Raw genomic sequence first — 5,489 nt, 5'->3', positions numbered from 1 at the left:
ACAATCATTTCAAAAGCAAGGAGACAAAACATGCAACTCAGATTATTCTATTTCAGATAATCAATGAGTTACATAATGCCAAAAATGATTACCAGATTTACAGATCTTAGAATGTTGGGCAAAACTGCATTCACAGGGAAGATTTTCAGAACAAAATTTATAGGAAGATATTTTCTATTTGAACACAGCTTTATTTCCTTTTTTTTGTTATAACTAAACTAAAAACAACTTTCTTGTACAGTGTATGGTATGCAACACCAACTACAAGTGCACATCTTCCACAGAGCTACATCAGCTACCTGTCACGCAGGGCTATAGATGACCTGCAGTTATATGCACATTTCTTGCTACCGTTACCTTTTACATGCTGACACCAGAATTCAGAACTTAGTCAACTCACTATCAGGGCCTGTTTAGATGCCGAAAAACTTGGCAAAACGATACTGTAGCAGTTTTCATTGTTATTTGGCAATTAGTATCCAATCATAGTCTAATTAGGCTTAAAAGATTCGTCTCGTGGATTTCGTCTAAACTGTGTAATTAATTTTATTTTTTATTTATATTTAATACTTCATGCATGCGTCCAAAGATTCGATGTGACGGGGAATCTTGAAAATTTTGGCATTTTGGGAGGGAACTAAACGGTACCTCATCACAGAGACAATACCACTGAAAAGGTCATTGCCAATACCACTGCGTCTGGAAAAATATCGGAGGGAAGGAGCGGTGCCCTAGACGCAAAGTGAAAAAGGCCTGTTGTCTCACCTTCATGGCAACAGGAAAAAAATGAAAAAACAAACAAATGCTATCAGACAAAGCAACCAAACTAGCTCTACAGACCTCTACCCCGATCATTGGTTCTCTAGATTCAGTTAGCACAAACTGATGGAATACAGGTTCAGACTAGAAAGAACAAAACACCTGCAAGTCCAGTTTTACGATCTTTGGAATTGTATGCGCCTCACCCAAAGAAACTTGACTCCAGTGACACCACGAGCAAATACATATAGAGAACTTTAAAAACTTCAATGAATGAAGTAGCCTTGGCCGACGGCATTAGTAATTGCTGCCAGCCAGCCCAGCCGTAGATTGGGATTCACCTGTTGCTTCTGGCTAATGCAATTCGCTTCACTACTTGCAGCTGGTGGACTTCCGGCTGGAAGAGGGCTACAGCGAGACAACAATAACAGAACAAAAACACAACCAATCGAGCAAATCGACACCACATCAGGAAACGGGATCGAATAAATCAAGCAACAGATGAGGAACACAGATCAAGGGGCTAATCTAACAAGATGACTTTATGGAGTATCTTCATATACATTAGCATTTCTCTATTTGTTCTTTTTTCTAGTGTTTAAAATGACAAGCTACAAACGCCGGTAAAGTACAATCTGAAACATGGCTACATGAGCTCCAGCACCGGCGGGATAGGGAGCGGATCGAGGCGCTGGAGTCGGCACGTGCAGCGGAAGCTGACGGAGGAGATGGAGGCGCGGCTGTGGCAGGACACAGTCACACCGGCGCTGGGTACCCGCAGTGTCCTGGCCTGTTGGTGTTAGCTGGCATAATATAATAACACTCGTATAACAGCCGGCCACGGAGGCGCTAGAGCCCGACGACGGAGCTCGGGGCGGCCGCGAATGAGCCTCCAAATCACTGAGACAATCGCCTCGCCGGGAACGAACGCCTTTCCCCTCTCGCCGGGACGATGCGGGAAATGAGACAACCAGAAACCGACAGGCGTAACTTCCGATTTCAAGCAGTAACATTTCGAGTGGGCCCTACACATTAGCGACACAAAGCAACCAGCACAGATCGGACGATCCATTCTTCATCCTGCGGCCAGAAAATTCATGTGCCAACAAACCACAAAACACACATGTGTCCTATAGCATTTCTGAAAAAAAAAGGTTTTATCAGGTCATGTTGTACAAAGTCAATTTAACACTAGCACATGGTATGATGATATGATCATCACAGCAGAGACGGGGCTGAATATTTTTCTCTGTGCATGTTCAGCTAACGGCAGATGATGCAGAGGACGACGGCGACGATGATGATCAGGATGAGCAGCGGCAGTGAAATGATGAGCACGAACTCCATCTGACCTCCCTGCAAAATGAGATGGAACCTTATCTTCTCACGATTGGCAAATAGGAAAAAATGCCAGCATCTGCATACGGTAGGAAATAGCAAGTATGCCATCAGCTGTAGCCCAATGAGCTATACTATATTCAGAATGGCATCCGCGTTCTGGATCATCAGCCACTACATTTGATTTGAGTGTCTGTTGCAAAACAGTCATGGACTCGCAGGGAAATTCAGGCGCATTGGACCTCTAGAGGAACCTGTCAACCACGCCCGATCATTGCTGCTTTTTGCTTATATAGACAAAGGAGCAACAGTGGCTTATTGTTGGGAAGGTATTGGATCCGATTCCCCAATGGAAACGGCACACCTTGCCCGCCGGCCGGTACGAATCGATTCTTGATCAGTGTGGCTTCTTTGGGTCAAATTAAAACCTGCCTTTAGATTTTTAGAACAGAACACATCACAGAAGGCTGTAGGAGGTGTTGGTTCACTACTGGTCCTCTCTAGGACTTGGCTGAGATGCGAGTAGAAGGTATCATCTTTTTTTTTCTCCCTCAGCCAGGCGCAATAGAAGAAGTAGGTTTTTTCTGCTCCTCCTAAGAGCTTAGTAGTTGGACGCAGTCAAACTTGGACACCAAAGTCTCGCCTAGATCACTCACCATAGTCAACAGATGAGACTTGCGTCTGGAACTTTGTCCAGAATAATAGTGAGGCTCTGCTCCCTCAACTACTCCATTTCCAAATCTAAGCCGATCTAAAATATGCTGCTGCAGCAGCTAGCTATGTCTAAATTAATCAACTGTTTTGGTTTCTGCTGAAAGCTACTCAAATCGATGTAAAATTCATGAAACACGTACTAGCGTTGATCTAACAAGGACGTCATAGGCATAAGCGTATCCCACTCGCATCACTTAACTAGAGTCGCCCAGGCATGGAGGGAAGCAAAATCGAAGGGTGATTGCCTTGTCGAGAACAAAAGAAGGTGAGAAGGAAGAAGCCACAGCCCAGCTACAAATTCAAGATTCCATGGGGGCGAATCAGATCATGAATGAAAAACCGTGAAATCTGAACTGAACCTACAGGATCGAGCGCGGAGCCCTGAAACTGCTGAGGTAATAAAATCTGCGACGGCGGCGCGCGGAATCCTCGAACGGACTGGGGGGGAAAATTAAAGGGCAAGAGGACAGAGTCGAGGGACCAGTACCTGCGCGGATGGAGCTGTACTTCTTCTGCTCTTGTTGGGTCAGAACAGCGAAGGTGGGGGAGGCAGGAGGCCAGGACCCAGGAGGGAGGGAGGCGACAGAGCGCAGTAATGGGGACTGCGATGGAGGAAGAAGAGGCGAGATCTCTAGTTGCTTAGTTACGAAGACAAACTAGCTAGTGCAGACACAGCATGCACACACAACGGTGTGACTGATGCCTTTGGAGTCAAGGGGAAAAAAAAAAAGGAGGAGGAAAAGGACATGAAAGGACCAAATTAAAACCAATCAATACCCAAATCGTAATACACACCGTCACACCGAAGTGGAGACACACGCACGCTATTTATGTCGTTGTGATTACAAAACAATCAGGTCCAGATAAGCAGGCGACGGCGACGTCGCAACGCATGATGTGTGGTGGTCTGTGAAGAGGCGAGATCTGGGATTAGCGGCAGATGATGCAGAGGACGATGGCGACGATGATGACGAGGGCCACCAGCGGCAGCGAGATCACCAGCACCAGCTGCATCTCGCCGCTGCGTCTGTGTACGCGACGCGACCGACCCACCGACCTGAGTACAAAACCGAGGAAATAAATAAACAAGATAGCACTTCATTCGCATCTGAACGGAGCACTCGTACGTATTCTTCATTTGCGTGCAATTGAAATTGAAGTGGACAGCAGTAGCAGGTGGCCCAGCGAAAATGAGTCGTCCATCTATCTACTGTTTTTTCACACTAGTGACGACGGCCGAGGAGACAACCGTCGCGTGGTTTGCCTGCTTGGCTCGGCAGAAAAATAGTCTCGCAGTTGCACGTACCTGGAGGCAGAAAATATGACTTGACGCGAGGTGCTTCTTGCTCTGCTCCTACCGGCGTCGTTCTTGCTCTCGGCACCGTGGCGTGCAGAGCTGATCGCCTGCCTGCCTGCTTAAATTGGCGCGTAAGGGTGGCGCAACGCAATCTCGGTCCAGGACTTTTGTTGGTCTGGCGTCTGGCCGGAGCGCCTGCCGTCGGTGAAGTTAAATACTAGTACTACTAGCAGTAGCAGGAGTTGGAAGAGAATCGAAGCAGCGAAAGGGGAAAAAGGCGTGCGACGTGTTGAGTTTTTGGGCCTTGATGCTTTCCATGCGTCATTCCGTCTCCATGCATGTCGCGATGCATCTGAGCCGCGCTGGACACATCTGTCAAACACACCGAAAAGATGTTTACTGCCCGGCTTACTCAAACAATATTTTTCTCTCATAATAAATTAAAGTTAATTTTGTTTCGCTGGGCTTGGAGCCCTGTTCGTTTCGCTGTTAGTTCCCTGAAAAGTACGGACACAGATTGAGATCTTGACAACTAGCTAGCTAGCCGGCATTAAGAGAGCCAAAGCAAGTGCTCGATTTTCACCGAAGCAAGCCGTTTGAGATCAGGACAACTGAAACCGAAAGGTGGTGTCGTGGCCTCGTGGGCGTTGGCCACGGGTTCAGACTCCAGCGCACACTTCTCCAGCCTGCACGCGGATTGTCGGGTTCGTACGGAAACGTGGACGTTGGGTGTGCGGTTTGGACGTTCGGCGAAGGGTCTGACTAACAGCTTTTTTTTTTTTTTTTGGCAGGCCTTCTGCACGGGCTTTAGATCCGGTTTCTATAGGAGCTATGTCAAACGTCTATTTTAAAAAGGGCTCTGCATAGAGAGCCGGTCAAGAGCCGGACCTATTTTTTGCATGCGCAGGAGAAGTTAAAAAACGAGCTTCGCGCAGCTCTTTGCTGTGGGTTCACGTCGTCTAGTGCGAAGGAGCCGTTTTGCCAAACATTTTCCAGAACGGCTTCAGCTCCTCCAGAGGAGCTGCTCCTCCAGAGGAGCTAGAGCCGGAACCATTTTCAAATGAGCCAGAGTCCTGCCAAACATGCCCTAAAGATGGCAATAGTATCGAAAACTCCAACCATCCGATGAGTTTTACTACCTTTATTCTAAAAAAATATAACTATAAGTTACGTGCCATGAAAAATAGTTCATGTTTGACTAAGATTTTAATAAATAATATTCACCACAATTCCTATCTATCAGTGGCCTGAACTTCTGTAGTCCATTCACTCATTCAGGCGATGTCGTCAGGCCACCGCTGGTGGTGCGTTCCTCGTGCCACAAAAGCGTGTATACGGTTGGAACGCCGGACGGCACGTAGCCATACTGCAACGCTGTTGC

The 5,489-nt window shown here is 47.1% G+C and overlaps 1 long non-coding RNA gene across 1 annotated transcript; it reads right to left on the bottom strand.

Annotated features, from left to right (window-relative positions):
• Positions 1-1,859: 1,859 nt before the first annotated feature.
• LOC136538959 (uncharacterized) lies at positions 1,860-4,272 on the bottom strand. Its single transcript, XR_010779510.1, has 3 exons — positions 4,118-4,272; positions 3,299-3,868; positions 1,860-2,115 (listed from the first exon to the last, which is right to left on the bottom strand). It is a non-coding gene; the product is annotated as an uncharacterized lncRNA (long non-coding RNA).
• Positions 4,273-5,489: the final 1,217 nt, after the last annotated feature.

Source organism: Miscanthus floridulus, chromosome 2 (assembly GCF_019320115.1).
Source record: "Miscanthus floridulus cultivar M001 chromosome 2, ASM1932011v1, whole genome shotgun sequence".
Lineage (NCBI taxonomy): Eukaryota > Viridiplantae > Streptophyta > Magnoliopsida > Poales > Poaceae > Miscanthus > Miscanthus floridulus.
This window is presented reverse-complemented; position numbering and strand designations above follow the sequence as displayed.